Below are 18,828 nucleotides of genomic sequence, written 5' to 3'. Positions count from 1 at the left end.
GACAATGTTTTAAGCAATATAAGTCTCTTGGACCATTCTCCCTGGTATCCCATCAAAGGGCTGTGCTCACCCATCTGAGGTACATTGGCTAAGGAACCAACACTAAGGATTTTGTTTAGTCCTCAAATCAATCCTACAACATATAGATTATTATGATTCCCATTGTACTGATGGGTAAACTAAAGTTTAGAGAAGTTAGACAAATTGTTCAGGGTTACAGTGGTTATATTAGTAGAACCAACTTCATATATGTCAGACTCTATTTTACAGTGAACCAGGAACAAAGGGCCAGAAATAAACAAAGGTCTTCAGAGACTATGACTGGTTTCTGAAGGGATCGAATTAATTTTTGTCATATGTAAGAAAGGTGTAGGAAAGAAGATTGAGATAGGTTATTGGATGGCTTTGGTTAGACAGAAGTTTTGGCATTAAAGAAAAGTGATTGAAAACTGAGATGGAAATTCAAGGGAGAAATTCTTGGCCACATTGGAGAGACAGACTTGGGAGGGCAAATGGGAATCTATGGGTGGTGGTGGTGGTGGTTGTTGTTGATTTGCTTCAGTTCCAGGCAACTGGCTGGAGAGTACAAAGTGATCATCCCCATAAAACCTTACATGTCAACTGTGATCTCATTCAACACCTTCACCGTTAACAATGTGCTGCTAATGTAAATGGAAATGAGACTGAAGAATTGGTTTCACAAATCCAGTTCCAGATAAATTAATCTCTCTTCCTGTCCACAGTACGTTTTCTTCAAGTCCAAGGGTCCATTAACTGAACACACAAGCGGAGTTTCCCACCCTCTAAATCCGCTCTGCATGCTGTGCACAGATGCTCACAGCATTCTTCCCCTGTGCCCACATGGAGAATCCTCCTGGCATTTAAGATCATCATCTCCCTCAAGCCTTCCTGTCAAAAGAGAACAGTTCTAAGTGAAATGCTGTAGATCAGTGAGTTGGTAAACCAGCGACGGAAACAGTGTGTTACAGCCCATCAGACCTCTGAGAATATCCCACTTTGAAGATGTAAGAATGAGAGAGACATTAGAATTAGGTCCCAGAGAAGCATTTGGTATGTGGGCAAGTTCACATGACCTTTTTAAATGACAAGAATTTTTCGCTTCTGATTCTGACCTCAGAAACAGCTTTCAAACTGAGTTTCAGTAGAGAGGTTACAGATTACAGTCATACAATATAATGCAGCTGACAATTATTGAGTACTTATTATGTGCCTGGCACTGAGCTAAGTGTATAACATACAAGGAATCATTTAGCCCCTTAGAATCACCTTAACAGGTTGGAACTATTTTTATCTCATTTTACAGATAAGGAAAGAGGCTCAGATACGTGAAATACCCTATCCAAGATTACAGAACTAGTCTTATAGCCAGATTCAATTGCAGATCCTTATGTCTCCAAAGCCTTTGTTCTTCAAACGCTAGCCCATGCTGCTTCAAAATGAAGGTCAGAGGCTAACACAGAGGAAATGTTTCTAAAGGAAGCAACCCTTCTGAGTACCTAATATGTGCTGGGTGCTTTATTAAAAAAATTTGTAGTAGTAAAGTTATTCTACGTGTCCCTAATGCCAATCTAGGTCATGGTTTATGGTGGGACGCAATTCTTAGGAGAGCTGGATGAACTTCTCTCAAGTAAATTAGAGGTCTGGAAGGCAGGATCTGATTCTGATTGTTTAGTAGAACTAAATTTATCCAGAGACAAAGCATTAATCAGGAAGGTGGAATGGGAACTGCTCTGTACAAGAAATGACAGCTGCTGCTTAGAGGAAGAAAACTGAGGGATTATGTGTAATCTCCAGTGAGTTTTCAAGTAAACTACTGGGCTAAAAGGACACATGGAATATATTTGATAGAGAAAAGCATCTTAGCTTTTGGAAACCACTAAACAACAGTGGGCTGTCAGGATGTGGATTGGTAGGCTTGCTTATAGCATCAATACACTGAAGTATTTGTATTATAGTAGATTGTTTTTTTTTTCTTTTTATAAAAGATCTACCATTGACCTTTGAGAAGTCTGATGTCAGAAAAACAGGTATAAACTGATGGTTGGCCTTATCAAGCTTAAATATTTGAAAAGGTATAATTCATGCAAATGTTTAGGCTTTTGTTTCATTGTGCAAGGGCAAAACCTGCCTAGGCTGGTATTTACTTTTCTAATTAGAAAAGCTTGAGTGATGTGAACAATTAAGATAATACAATACCTTTACAAGATAATTAATCTTTTCTTTGTGATTCATCCTACCACATCCCAAGTTGATAATGTTATTTACCTCCCAGTTAAGGGTATGTTAGAATGTAATTGGAGCCATTTGCTTTGACTATCAGAGGAGAAAAGATCATGCAATTTGCATCTCATATATCTAGAAATTAAAACTGAAGGACTGACCACTTGACACCACAGAAATTCCTGAAATGAAGCCTGCTGAGCTCAATTTGTTGTGGCGGCTAAATGATTCCTCTCTCTAATTTGAATGCGTGATGAAACTCCTATTAGAACATTGCACCATAATAATTGACAACATAATGAAACTGCCAAAGACGAAATGCAAATACCTCTTTACTGACCCTTCAGAACTGCACTCTAAACTTAGAATGAAGCAAATGCCTTTGCCAGACAAGTAACATTCCCCTTTATTCTGCCTTCCCTCTATCCATCAGGGACTACTGAGACATTCTTTTGGACAACTCATCCCTTTAGAATTAAGCAGTTCAGAGTTAGCAGCAGCAGTAGGTTGTAGATTTTGGGATAGCCTAACGCATATATAGATTTAACTAGAAAGAATATTTGAAAACTATTCCTATCTTCTATTATCATCATTTATTAAAAAAGGCATTTTTAGCTTAAATATTTTAGAAAAAATATTTTCCTAGTGTAATAGTTTTATAAAATAATTTAGCTTTATTTAAAGAAAATTATGATGTTTTTACTTTTCTGGAGTTTTCCTCTGATTAGGCATCAACACTTGTTTTTAGAAATCACTAATTTATATACACTAGCTCTACTTTTTGTTGTTTTTAATTAACCTCTCAATTCATTATAATTTGTCTTCTAATCTTTTTAGGATATAAAACTAGTAATATTTTAAATTGCTGTTCAACAGTCACTTTTTCCTTCATCTGACTGGAGCTCTCATTAACATTTGGCACTGGTTATCTTTTTCCACGTTGGGAAAATTATCTTCCTGTAATTTCAACTATCCCATACACTCTTAGCTTTTCCTCTCTGGAGTCATTCCTTCTTATCCTCTTCTATAATTTTCTCTTTACTGTTGAAAGGTTGGTGTTTTTCAGGATTCTGTTTTAATGCCCCTTCCTTTCTCACTCCACACACTCATCCTGGGTAATCTTTTTTATTACCATAGCTTTAACTAGTCACAAATTTTGATCCAAGCAGATCTCACTTCTTAGTGTCAAATCAATATCTCCAACCATTAGATATTTCCACATTCCATTAGAATACCACAAAAGCACTTCAAACAAGTCCCAAACTGAATTCATTATTTCTCTCTATGCTTTTGTAATTCCTCAGTCCAAAAGTAGACTTACTATTCCTCTATTGTTCAAGCCACACACCTAGGTATCATTTGGTGTTATAGCTCGCTAAGTGTTATGCCTACCATCTTTACCAAATTACTCCCTTCACTACAACCAGAACATGTCTTCAAAACAGACAGTCTGATTATGTCACTTGCTCATGATGTTCCAATGACTTCTCCATTACTTTCTGGATAAGATCCCGATTCCATGACCTGGCTTCTAAAGCCCTGTACCATTCATGAGCTGCTCCTTGCCTATAGCTTTGGCTGATTATTTATTCCACGAATTTCTTTTACCCCTTTTCCATCTCCATTCAACATTAGAGAAAATCTTTCTTATTTCATATACATTTATGATTATAATCAATGAAACAAATTTTACTTCTTCTTAAATATTTCTGGAGACGAAGAAAATGCACTATATAAAATTAATGAAGCAGTTAAATATATTGGTTAAGAGCATGGGCTTTGGAATCACAAACCTGGATTCCAATGTTAACTTATCTAAATAGTACCTCTTCTGATCTCAATCAAACTTGTAAACTACTTCAAGCCTCAATTTCCCCATTTGTAAAACGGGGATAATATTTTTACCTGTTTACTTAAAGTTGTTATTTGTTATTGTTTCACGTAAATGAGATAATGCTACTTAAGTGTTTAATACAATCTGTCCCATGGTGTTTTGCCATTTTTGTTATGATGTATAAAGTGTTTAAACTACTTACGCTAATATTTAATACTTTCCATAATCCTTCATAGTTATTGAATCTAATCTCACAAACTAGAGTAAGCCTTGTCTGTTATTTTCTATCCTGTCCAATCTCTTGTTTCAAATAGGCAATATGAATTACTTCCTGTTGGGGTGTTCTCCCATTTAGAATGCATCCTTCCCTCTCTCCTACTTGCCAATTGAAATTCCACTTGTCTTCTCATTCAGGTTAGTTAGTGTAGGGTTCGTCTTCTCCAGGAAGCCTTCTCAGATGTCCATTATTCCTTTGGGTTTTTCCTTTCTCTGAGCTCCTTTGCTAATTGGTGCTGCAATACATACGTTGTCTTGGAAAGTTCTTAAACTACTTCATGTACATAAAGCATTAAGCCCCTTCAGTTCTCTCTCAGCAGTCCCTGTGCTTGGGCGTGGCTGAGCACACCTTTCAACTGCATTTCAGAGTGGCCTGTACAATTCATTATACTTTTCCTACTCCCCTGCCTTTAGCAGATATTTTTAAGTACTATTGCTCAGTCTTTATTTTAATTGTTACTAGTTGATGACATTGCAATTTCTTCATTTTTTTTAAAAAGCACAAAAATAGAAATGACACCTTTCAGTGTGCTGATTTTCTTTTACTTAAAATTGAAAATCCAGGTTCTGCAGTTTATCCCAAAGCAAAAATTGCACACTGCTTCCTGAACCTTACCCTCTTTGGACATTTTTGTGATTGCTTTCTAATGTTCAAAACTTTTTTACTCTGCCTGCATCAATTTTCCAGGTGTCACTCTTTCTCAGGAAAGGTAGCTTTTCATTAGCATACAAGGATGACAAATGCAAGTCTGGAGTAGGGCACAATATCATCTTATTAAATACATTAAATGTTCAGCATCTCTCTGCTGCACCCCTTGCTGTGGTGGATGGATACCTTTACCAAGGCAAAATTTAAGGGAAGGCTATAGAGGTCACAACATGTGAGAGAAAATTTTCCCTGCACTATTTTCTCTTAGAATTCTAGCTTTAGACAGTAAATCACATCTCCACAGTGGAATGTAGGACTCTTGTCAGGTGCTCTTTCTAAACGAGTCAGGCATTATAAATTTCTTATTTCTCTCTCTAAACTTCCTCATCCTCTTTTTCACCATTAAAACTTTCTCTGCAGAAAATCAGCTTCCAGGCAGCATTTTTCTTTGTATCAAAACCAGAAATCTAATCAGAGAGGGTCTTAAGAAATCTTGCAAATATTCACTTGAATATAGACATTTCTCTCTTGATTTCTGCCAGGGTTGTTTATGGTTGGTTTCAAATAAAGATTGGGGACTTACAATACTGTGGAATAAAAGCATTTTTCATTTTCTGCCTCCTTTTATGTGGAAAGAATTGATGTCTTTGAAAATAAAGAAAGGAGATGGGCCTTTTTGGTATGGGTTTTATATTATACAGTTCTAGATTTTGCACTATGTTCAAATTGACAAGGAGTTGTTTCAAAAGTCAGTTTCCATGAAATACCTTGGAGAAATGTATGTGTTTATGTCAAGGGGGGTTGGCATGGGGGCAGGGAAGAAATAGGGTTCTACTTTCCACCCAGCAATAGGCAGAGAAACTTAAGTTCATTTCACTTTACTTTTTTTGTATATTGACTCCCTCACAAGATTGTCAAAGAGAAGAATTCTGCAGCAAACAGTTTGAAAAGCTCGAAATGGGAGGAATAATTTCAATTGATCAAAACAGCATGGGAGATGTTGTATGTGACTGAGCATTCTTTTGATATAGGTTTCCTAAAAGGAACTTGCATTTTGAATTTTCCAGACCGAGCTGCTTAAAATCCGGTCTGAGTCTGTTATTCCTGTGGGCATTTCCTCTGTAGTTGGTTTAGTGATTACTCTGTCACTTCATCTTTAATTTCTGTCTTTTAATGAGGACATGCAAGTATGCCTATAGAATTTTCATATTAACGTCAGAGTGATTTAAGAATGGACCGTAAATGGAAAAGAGCAGGGAAAAGAAATCACTCTTCCCTACTCAGCCTTTTATTTAATCGTGTGACTGGTGACAAAGCCGAGAGCCATTTGATAGGGAGATTCAGCTTCTCCTTCAGGCGTTTCCTCTGGGTCCTTTGGGACAGAACCAAGCACAGCCATCTATAAATCAGCTTGTCCGTTTCTGGGCCGCCCAGCGTAATTGGAAGCACTGACTCTAGGCCATTTCACCCTTGGGTAGGAATGATGAAGTCAGGGCTTCTGATAATTGCATCTGATTATTGCTTCCAGTTTGAAGACAGGGAATGTAGCAGAATGAAGGAGCTTCTCCATCCCATGTGGGATCATTTGGGCACAGTAATCTTGGAGGAAAGGATCTTCGGTCTAGTTTGGGATTCCTCTTTAATCCCTTAAACAAAGCAGGTAAAATGTTTGATTTGCAATGCCAGAAATCATACTTATGGTATGATTATTAGAGAGATCCCACGTACAAACAGGACAATGAGTAGAAACTACCTAAATGATGATCTTCATGCCATCAGCCTTCCCTTCTCGTCACAGACTAGGCTTATCTAATCTTATATTGATAAATATTAGAAAGAAGATCTCAGATGAATTGCAGAGCTTAACACTGATGACTGCAATGCTCAAATAAATGTGTTCCATTTGTGTTAAACTACTCTTTAGTATTCCAAGAGAAAACTTCAACCAATTTGGGCCTCAGTTTAAACCATTTTCATGGAAGTCTGAACTATGTATGCAGTGGTGATAATTGTATCCTATCAGCAAAGAGTGAATTGTATTTAAACAATAATTGCAGACAAATTACATGTGAATCAATATATGAAAAGGCATCAGGCTGCGTACCCTATTGATTTCCTGCCATGTTCTTCTCTAGGTTAATGCTCTGCAAATATGATTTACAGTATGGTTTTAGTGAGTCACATTCTTTTAGATATGATAAAGTTTTATGGAAGTTAAAAAGTTTTAATTCTGGTAGTAGTGAAAAACTGTAAAAACGTGACCATGAGATCACCATACAACTGTGTTTGTTTTAGAGAAATGAAACATGCACATGTAAAAAGTTTATAAATATACTCTGATATTTGGGCATAGTTATTAATTTGTTTGTACAAAGTGATACTTTTTTTTTTTTTTGAGACAGCATCTCACTCTGTTACCCAGGCTGGAGTGCAGTGGTGTCATCATAGCTCACTGCAACTTCAAGGTCCTGGGCTCAAGAGATCCTCCTGCCTCAGCCTCCCAAACAGCTGGGGCTACAGGCACATGCCACTGAGCCTGGCTAATTTTTATATTTTTTTATAATTTTATTTTTGTAGAGACAGGATCTTGCTCCTGTTCAGGGTGGCCTCAAACTCCTGGTTTCCAGTGATCCTCCTGCCTCGGCCTCCCCAAGTGCTAGAATAAACAAACATCTGAAAGAGAAAGACAAAATCAAAATGACAAAGGACAACTGCAAAAAAAAAAAAATAATAATCCCATAACCCTTTTTTTCCACATTCTTTTCCAAGATTCCTCTTTTCTCTTTATAAAATAAATCAAGAGCACTATTTTTCTATTGCCTACTGACAAATCTTAATGCTAGTAGCAGAGAGAGTGAAGAAAAAGGTAAAATAACAAACTGTCTATAAAAATGTACAAGCAATCTTGGCTACTATCAGAAAAGCCACACTGTTATTTTCACATGTTCTTCAAGGTCATTATGTAAAGTTAATTAATAACATTCAACCTGGTGTATCATTGCAATAAAACACCAAATTTGCCCATTTCTACTTCTAAATCATTAATGAGATCAACCATCTGCTGAGAATATTAAAGGGGAATTTAAACAACCTGTTTTTGGATTAAAAAATAATTCTATTTCTTTATGACAGCTGTGATTTAAGATTGCACTCTTTTCAATTTCTTTACATTGGCGTGAGTGCCCCATCATGTGAGAAAAACTCACTAACTCCGCAGCCATAAATGTCAAACCGCACAACTTACCTCCTCTTTTCTCTGTGGAATAATGTCGCTCTTTTCTTTCTTTCGGGTTCAGGCTGTCTATAAATTTATGTGTAAATAGGCTTTGTATGTTATGTCCCTCCTTGTTTTCTAAAAGAAAAACAATTTTTTCAGTAATCCATGAAGTTACTGAGATGAAAAAAATGCTTCACCATAGATACATTGTGTCCTCTCCACAGAAGAATGCCACTGGGACATCCGAGAATTCTTCCACAGATTAGAGAACATAAAATTAAAAAGGTAGCAATCTGGACTTATGGTACTTAACTACAGCCACACTCATTTTTCAGTTACTCTGACAGCAATGGCCCTTCCTGTATCAGAGCACCTGCATATGCTGTTATTAGAGCTCTTGCCCTCAGTTCTTCTCATGGTGGTCCTTCCTGCTCGGCTTTTAGGATCCAGATTAAATCTTGCCTCATCACAGAAATTTCCTGACCACCATATCTAAGTAAGTTCCTTGTTATTCTCTGTTAGACTCTTGCTTCTTTCTTTTATAGTTCTTCGACAATTCATACCTGTTTTTTGTTTGTTGAATTATTTTTGTTTCCCATATGTCTTTTTTTCTTTCTTTATACACAACTATCAATTACATCAGATGAGGAATCACAGCTATCAAGTTTATTATTTTTATCCTCAACAACTTGTCCAGTTCCATGCATATAATAAACCCTAAATGAATCTTCACTAAATGAATTAGTGAAAAAAGATAAGCTAAAAAATGCAACCAATTCACCATCCAGAGAGGCACTCAAAGAGTGGTGGATAAAATAGATTTAGATGGCTGTTTTTATTTGTTCAGATGTATTTTTCAGTCAGGATAGGTTAGGCTATGCTACAATAATAATCTCCATGACAAATCTCCATGGCTTAAAGCCCAAAGATCATTCCTTTCTCATGCAAAGTCCATTTTGAGTCTGGGCAAATGTCCATGCACTTGTCCTCCATAAACAAATGCAGCCAGCATTGAACATCTATATCAACACGTTTCCACAATTGCAATGGCAAAGGAAGAGAGGAGGTATAGAGCCCCAGCGAATTAATGCTTCTACCTAGAAGTCACACATGCGACTTCCGTTCACATTTTGCTGTTCTAAGCATGAACTTCAGTAGGATGGAACAGTACTATCCTACCATATGTCCCAGAGGAGATAGAAACTAGATAGCAGTGGGATGGTAGTAATGTCTGTCACATTAAACAAATTGAATGACATACTCTGCAGAGCTCACTCTTCCATTTCATCCTTGGAGAAAACGGTGCTATGTGTTCTGAGAGATGTGAAGGGGAAATAGATTTCTTATCCAACTTCCCATATTTTCTGTGGTCACTAGAGAGCCATTAAAGTCCTGCTGAAATAATGCTAACTTAAATTCTACAATATGTAACAGTTAAGTGCTACATGGAGTGGTATCAGATTAAGTAGCATAATGAGTAATAGCACAAGTAGGGGCTCCGTGAAATCAAACAGATACATGAGATTCATGCAGCATGGAGTTTTCATGGAGAAAATAACGAAAGGGATGCCTTACAAATAAGAAAAAAGCCCACAAGACAGGTAAGTAAAATTGTATGAACAAAAGAATACACATAAACAATGAAAGGGAGGATTATTCTTAGTTTGGTGCAGAAGTAAGATGACATTGTAAAGGGCAGATTACCTGGTTGTGAAACTCAATTCCTGAAAGAACAATTGGAAATTGTATTTTATAATCAGTGAGAAGTCACTGAAGGAAAGATAGGGTAAACACTGTGCAAAATAGAGACATTGAATAATTTTCCCCAAATCATTTATCTAGAAAGTAGAAGAGTTGGAATTTAAATTAGTGGGACTAGGCCGGGCGCGGTGGCTCACGCCTGTAATCCTAGCTCTGGGAGGCCGAGGCGGGTGGATCGCTCGAGGTCAGGAGTTCGAGACCAGCCTGAGCAAGAGTGAGACCCCGTCTCTACCAAAAAAAAATAGAAAGAAATTATCTGGCCAACTAAAAATATATATACAAAAAAATTAGCCGGGCATGGTGGCTCATGCCTGTAGTCCCAGCTACTCGGGAGGCTGAGGCAGTAGGATTGCTTAAGCCCAGGAGTCTGAGGTTGCTGTGAGCTAGGCTGATGCCACGGCACTCACTCTAGCCCGGGCAACAAAGTGAGACTCTGTCTCAAAAAAAAAAAAAAATAAAAAAAATAAATTAGTGGGACTAAATGCAAACACCTGTGCCCTTAGTACTGCTTTATATTGTGTTTCAGCTTGAAGGAGAAAGAAACTAATGTCTGAAGAATATTCTAAGATTGTCATGAGAAGGAAATCGGAGGCTGGCCATAGGAACATAAAGGAAAGGATATCTCAAAGGAATGTACAACTTGATACATTCAATCATTTCTAGAAAAATAAATAAAAGTTAACAAAGTTCTTTGAGTAAATAATAATTTAAAGGAATTCCCTGAAATGAGTCTGTCATTAACTATAGGTAATGAATAGCTTGAAAAAACCCATTCATTCCTGGATACACCCATAGGTATTAAGAACTATTTAAAATATGTTTGCTTTGGAAACACTCTCCATGGACTCAATTAAAAACTACCAATGCAATTTCTACTACCACCTGGGGCAGAGGCTTTGCAGGTTTCCGTGGAAGTAGCCCCCAGGAAACAATTTTTTTTTTTCTAGAGACCAAAAATATCTGAATACCAAGCAACTAGAGTCTTTCTTTGACTTTACTTTTTTTGAATTCTGCTTTTAATGTGTGTGTGTATTAATAGGTATTTTATATGTATATACATATAAGTGTGCAAGTATATAAAAGATTTTGCCCTTGTATGATAATTATAATGAGAATAACTGGATAGATTTTAGAAGAATAAAATGAGCTCAATATAAATAGTTTGTTAGTTTTTAAATGTTGTATAATAACTCTAAACTTGAACCTTGAATGCTACTTCCTATAATTATGTGATGACAATTGGGAGACTTGGGTGTGCAGCTAAAATTTAATTGTCAATTACTGACCCAAGTTAAGCCTTTTTAGGGGCTATAGGTAACACCTGGGGAAACCAGTTACTGGCAACTATGAGAGGACAGTACAGTTGAATCTTGATACTCTGAGATTTTATATTATTTGAATCTAGATATTAAACAATTATTAAAACAGATATCTGTTAGGCTGTTCTAAGCATTTTACATGAACTGACTTATATTTATTATTATATGTAAATATATAGTTATATAAAATATACATATAAATATATACAGTAATGATCCTATTATCTTTGCTCAGGCTGCCATAACAAAATACCATAGATGGGTACTCAAACAAGAAATTTATTTTCTCACAGTTCTGGAGGCAGGAAGTCTGAGGTCAGGGTGCCAGCATGGTCAGGTTCTGGGGAGGGCGCTCTTCCTGCATCGTTGATGTGTGCTCACAGGGCTTTTCCTCGGAGTATGCATGAGATGGGGAGGAAGGGAGGAGAAAAGGAGAGGGAGGGAGAGAGAGAGCAAGTTCTCCGATGTACCTTCTTATATGGGCACTAATCCCATCATGAGGGCACCACCCTCATGGCCTCATCTAACTCTAATTACCTCCCAAAAGCCATATCTCCAAACACTATCTTATTGGGGTTAAGGTTTCAACATGAAGTTTTGGGGGAACACAATTCAGTGCATAGCACCTATGAACTAGATAATATTATTACACACATTTAAAAATTAGGCAACTGTTGGGGCTCAGAAAACAGTAGCCCAAAATGAAGTCTTCAGCGGCAATTCCAGAAGCAAAAGGTTTTCTCTGACCTTCTCCTGCCCTCCTGTCTCTCCCTCCCTTTAGCCCTCAAGACTAGGCATAGAAACTAGAATCCCTCTTCCCCAAGGCAGTTCATGGAAACCAGAATCCCTTTTCTCAAAAGCCAGCCATAAAACCTAAAATTATTCTGTGTAAAAAGCATTCATAAAGAAACTATCAGACCTACCTTGTTTGAGTGTAGGTCATAAGACTTTAGAGAGGGCCCTGCCCCACACCCAGAGGAAGGAATGCATGCTCAGAGAGGCCATGAAGAATCTAGACAGACCAGCCTTGCTGTGTTTCCCTACTCAGTCTATTAACATTAGATCATACCCTTTTTGTCTAATATTTCTACATAGCTGTCCATACTTTATTAAACCTAAACATAAAAATGGACAATTTCCCCTGTATCTTTGGGTCTTTATTCTAAAGGCTCCCATTCTAAATGCTCTCCAATTAATCTACATTTTGTCAGTGATTTTTCAGTGAACCTGCAGAAGGCCAAAGGGACCATGTCACAAAGAGCTTAAATAACTTGATTAAAGACACACAGCTTGAAATGTCAGAACTGAGCATAGTTAATGGTCTTTAAAAAATTCATATGGTACCACTCTGAACCTACCTAACTTCCAAAAGATATTCCTGACAGATATATACTAGCTGCTTCCCACTCAAATAACTTTCCTTACACCAGTAGAAAAAAGTCAATAATAATGAAAATTACAATCTGCCAAATATGAACCGCCATAAGAGTAATTTCAAATCGAACAGGCACAATCCATGTTTTTAGGCTTATGAAGAAGTTATTTTAAAACATGAATTTACATTTTTTAGGATAACTACTGAAATTCTTAGAAATACGAACGGCTGTACATAATAGCACCCTTGACTAAAATTCTGTTGCATGTTTAGAATAATTTGGACAATGCAAAGAATGTTAGATTTTGTCACTAAAGAGGTTTTGCTTGAGAATGACTGAAATATCAAGAGTTAGTTGAACAAGAAGAGCTGGGTTGAAAGCTGGAGGAACACGATAAGAATTTTTTTAGTGTGATTAAGGTGTTCTGTAGTTTGCTATTTTGCAGAAGCTTCAGAGGAACTAAGTATGTATCATGGTGAAATTATTTCCCTAGGGATTACCCTTCAGAATAGTTCTTTGTCTTAGTCTGAGCTGCGATAACAAAAGTGCCAAAGACTGCATGGCTTCTAAACAGCTGAAAGTTATTTCTCACAGTTTCACAGGCTGAGAAGTCCAAGACCAAAGCTCTGGCAGAATCAGTTACCTGGTGAGGGCCTGCTTTCTGGTTCCTTAATGTCTTCACATGGCAGAAGGGGGAAAGGGGCTTTCTGGGAGTTAGAATTTAACATATAAATTGGGGGCAGTGAGGGGGGCACAACATCCAATCTATAGCATTCTTTCATTGATTAAAAAAAATTAAAAATTAAGATCTAAAGGCTTTATCAGGCTTTTTTTTTTTTTTTTTTTTTGAGACAGAGTCTCACTCTGTTGCCCAGGCTAGAGTGCCATGGCGTCAGCCTTGCTCAGAGCAACCTCAGACTCCTGGGCTCAGGCAATCCTCCTGCCTCAGCCTCCCGAGTAGCTGGGACTACAGGCATGCACCACCATGCCTGGCTAATTTTTTTTTCTATCTATATTTTTAGCTGTCGTATAATTTCTTTCTATGTTTAGTAGAGACGGGGTCTCGCTCTTGCTCAGGCTGGTCTCGAACTCCTGAGCTCAAACGATCCGCCCGCCTCGGCCTCCCACAGTGCTAGGATTACAAGCGTGAGCCACCTCACCCGGCCATCAGGCTTTATTTAATCTGATGTAATTAAGACGAATCAAGAAGTGTCTGAGAATGTTTACCTAATTATATCAGTGAAAAAGACATATTAGCTTATGGGATAAAGTTTCATATGATAAGAAACAGCAAGTACATCTTTCCAGTCAGGCTTTTTGTTTGTTTGTTTGTATTGGTTACATACAGGAAATGCAATTTAACTTGCGACAAAAAGGAGAGTTTCTGCTCATAAGTTTCAGAGTGAACACACTTCTCCATCAATGAGAACCTACTGGGAAGTAGCAATTTCATGTTGCCTAACTGATTTCATTGCATCTCTGAAAGTCTTTGTCTTCAACTTCTGCTTCTATTCTCTAGTCCTGCAATAGACTAATGATAAATAGGCCACTTTAATTTTATTCAATCAGAGCCAAAATGGCATGAATGTTGAGAATGTTTGTTCACTAGAGCGTCAAAAGTACTCTTGTGAAAATTTTTGTTTGCCTACCATAGTTGACCGAAAATAGAAACTAAAATTTCTATTTTAAAAGTATTATAAAATAAACTAAGCTCCTAAACAGGATATCTAAGTATGGTAGTTTTTCCTGAGTATAATAACTTAATAATTTGTAATATATTCTTTAAATTTGTGATAGGAACAAGGTGTTACAAAAGATCACCTTACACATTAGCATTTTCTTCCTGATCAGTGGGACATGATGAACTCTTGGATGCCCATTTAGAGTTCTAGTAAGCATTGTTTGGTGTTGAAAAATCATGAGTTATGAGGCCTGGTTGTTTTGTGAAATAAATTGGCTAGGTAAGTTTAGATTTCATATTTAATTCTTTAGAAGATTCATAGAGACATTTGGGTGGGTTATAAATTGATTCTTTGTTTCTGGTTAAATATATAAGTCAAATGTGAAGAGAAAATCAAGGATCTTTATGACTAGGGAATTAATTTATTCAAGTCCAACTGGGTAAGAGGGTCTTTCAGATCTTCAGTTCATGATAATTCTTTTTGGAAATTCACTTTCTAAAATAGAAAGTCATTTTTAAAGGTACAGCGGATAACCTATCTAGAGAACACAGAATAGAATGTTTCCTTTAAGCATTGATGATTAAAGGATTGGATTCAAGGTTTTAGTGTGTTATATATACCAAGGACAGAGGGCACTCACTTAATCATGTACTTGGAGCAAAAAGTAAAGTCTTTATAAAAGATCTCTGGGGCAGGCTGACTGACATTGTATATTTGTGCATTGATTTTTCCTTCAGAAGAAGTAAAATAAAAGTAACAAAGTTTGGTAGTAGGATAATACAATGAAAAATATTTTGTTGAATATGAATTTGTATTTTTCCAAATACTTGCTATGGGCTTATCTGGAAACTGTTAATAATGGCTATCAAGAATAAAAGATATTAAACATAAAATATTTGTACTGGAGAGTTCTTAGGAAAGATATATACAAATATGTATATATGACAGATATATACATATTTATATATTTGTTCATATATAAATTCATAAACTCAATTTGGAACTTCTTATAGAGATTTTTTTAGTGCCCCCCCCAAAGCAATAGAGAATATAAAACCTGCATATTATATACCTAAAATATTTCAAAGAAAGAAAACATTTTTGAAGAGACTTATTTAACTAAATTATTCTTTTGGCAAATAATGATTGATACATTTCCTAACTGAATGCCACTAAAATGGATTAGATCCTTCCTGCACCCAATAATTATCTCCTGGGAAACTATAAGAACACACTTATTCCTACCAGCACATTTTTTCTTTGTCCAAATAATTTAGTGAGAATAAAGTTAGGAAAATAAAATGTTCAAGGTAGCAAAGCACCAATATTCTCCTCCAAATATTGATTATTGGGACTGAGGGCTAAATACAATGTTTTGGATCCTAAACTTTTAGCAATCCATTTTTATGATTTCCAAAGGGAGGAAGATGTTTTCAGGGCTAACGAACAGTTTGGAAGCTGTGTGCTTGCAAATTCTGGGTCTGCTGATTTAGTGGTGTCCTCTCAGGGATCTCAGTGAATTGTGGAGCCCTGGGGAGCTGTCTCAACCTTGGATGTGTTATTAAACCAGATGGCCATGCACAAACAGTACTTGGAGTAAGTACTTATTACTTAGTAAGGCAAATGCAATTCACATAATAAGCTTCACTAAAACCATTCTTGGAATACATTTTAAATAGCAAATGTATTTACAAACAGACTATTCCCCTTCCAAAAGAACTGCAGGAAGAGTTTAGAGGAAGAAAGAGAATAGAAGTTCATGACCCAGACAGCAAATGGGCCAAAAAAAGAAATACCGTACTTAAACAGGTTTGCCTTTATTAATGTGACTAAACACTTTTGTTTCTCCTCCAAATAGTTTGGACGATTTTTTTTTTAAGCTAGCATTAACTCATTAAAACCTTAGACTCTCTAACAAGCAGAAATGCAGGGCTTATTAAAAAAAATCACAGTATATTTTATGGAGGCAGAACAATACTTTTAGAAACTAGATTATTTTTAAAGGAATTGCTTATGCACCAAGAAAGGAATGGGACTATTCACCGAAGCCTGTTTGTATTGGTAATTTGCAGGAAGGGAGTTAGAAAAGAAAAAATAAATAGAGAGAGCTAGGAAAAAAAAATACTTAATAAAGTAGGAAAATGCACATGGTCAAATGTTAAAAGTGAACATAAAGATAAAGGTATAGATTATATAATTCTATCTATAAAATTACTGCCTATATGGTATTACACACAAACACATAAAAATAAAAAAAATTGACAAAAAACATTTGTTTGAATAGAAGATTTTTTGCCTTGAATTTCTGGGTTTCTTTAAATGTTGTTTTTGCAATAAAATAACACCTAAAAAAGTTAACATGACATGATCTGCCTAGAATCACTTTGGTAAATGAAGTATAACTAATTCCCTTTGTTATCTGGCAAGTTGTACCAGCAATTTTCTGGCGGAGACAAATACATATGAAACCCTCCTAACTGATCTCCTGCTTCCGTCCTTGTCACTCCTCAGTCTAGTTTCCTTGCAGCAAGCGGAGACATCTTTCTAAAGCACATGTCACAATATGTCACTCCTTTGCTCACAACACTCTAATGGCTTCCCACCTCACAGTACAGTCCCGGGTCCTCCATAACCTCTATGTAGCCTGCTGCCTGTCTCTGCCTCCTTGATCTCATCGACTCACCACTCATTCTACAGCCATGCCAGGCTCTTCGCTGTTCCTTCCACACATAAAGATTCCTGCCTCAGTCCTGGCATTGACTCCATCAGTCGCCTTCCCCCGGCTGGCCCAGTGGCTTGTTTGCCTCATTCAGGTCTTTGCTCAGGTCATGTTCTAAGTGACACCTTCTTCTCTCCCCAATTAGTCCTTATCCCCTTGCTCTTTTATTTTTCTTATTTTGCTTCAAAATAGTTATCACCAAAAGAAATATTATATTATAGTTTTTCTTTATTATCTTTCCCCCACTAGAATTTAAGCCCCCTAAGGGCAGGAGCTTTAGAGCTTTTGTTGCCTGCTATATTCCCAGAGGCCAGCCCAGTACCTGGCCCTTAGTCACATATAAGAAACAGGTATATTTTTCCCACTAGATATTCCCTAGCCTTAGGTGTAGGATTTGTAACAAACCAGACTTTTCCCATTCAGCTTCTCATCCTCTTACTCATCCTTGAATCAGGGCCCACTGGGTCCGCACCGTTCAAGGAAAGGATTTTCTCTTCTCCCATTTCCTTCCTTCTTCCTTCCCTCTCTCCCTCTTTCCCTCCTTTCTTCCTTCCCCCCTTCCTCTTACTTTTTTCAACTATAAAATATGTCAATTTGTTCTTATCCCATTACTTTCTCCCATGTCATATACCCTAAGATGAGACTATTTGTCATTTCTGCCAATAAAAATGTAAGTATTTTTTTTAAATTTGTAGATAATAAAAATCCCTCTATTTTCATTGGGGCCTCAACTTATCAAGTATCACTGTTTCATGCCATTATGTGTAATATTTACAGACTTTAAGGAGACCATCTGCTGCCCACTGATTCCTAGGTGTTTCTGCCTCCTTGCAGCTTATTTTCTTTGAAGTTATTTGGAACATCTTGAATCTAGAGTGTCTTCTTGCTGCCTTTGACCTTATCCTATCCCCCCCAGCAAATAGGAAAAAAAAAAAAAAGTAGATTCACTTATCTACAAATAACAGTTTTACCAGAGATGAATAATGACACTTAGAATCTGTGTATTAATTTTCTATTTACCCCTATAGAGCAGATACGGGGCATGATCTGGTTAGTTGAGAAAATTAGGCATTCGGAAAAAATTGTCAATTAAAATATTTTGTAGTAAAGATAAGACACAACTTTATGAATGACCCTGGTTAGCACACTGGTGATTCCGCCCTCACTTGATAGTGTTCAGCCTTTGCCTGACCTAGGGCTGGAAGGGCAGGTTATTAATAATAGATATATTTTTCATGCAACACTACTTCCTTCGGGACTTAAAAGTTCATACCTTAAACTTCTATTAAATTTATTTCATATAAATTATCTTTACTTTTAACAAATTTTATTTTCATTAAAATTAACAGATGTGCATTGTTTGAAGCCAAATATTATGACCCCCATTTCTGGTAGATTGATGGCTTTGATACCCAGACTAACATATAAGAGTGCTGCATAATCTGTAACAGTGGATTACGCTGTGGAGCTGGTAAGAAAATAAGAAATATTTTGATGCTAAAATGAAGCAAAAGCAGAAACTAAGAGAATTACATATACCTTTGGCACATTACAGATGCTCAGTACATTGAATGCAAGTTTCATTTATAAATGAAACAAATATTAATCCTGATGTTTGAAGGGTAAGAGAATATGAAACAGGTAGAGATGACACCATTTTCTTAAGAATATTAAACAAGTTAAGTTTATATATGTTCTGTCTCCCCCATCTGCCTGATCTTATCCATGCCAAATTTTTATTTTTAAAATCCTGC

Source organism: Lemur catta, chromosome 5 (genome assembly GCF_020740605.2).
Source record: "Lemur catta isolate mLemCat1 chromosome 5, mLemCat1.pri, whole genome shotgun sequence".
Classification (NCBI taxonomy): Eukaryota; Metazoa; Chordata; class Mammalia; order Primates; family Lemuridae; genus Lemur; species Lemur catta.
The sequence above is the reverse complement of the archived record's forward strand: the minus strand, read 5'-3'. Positions refer to the sequence as shown.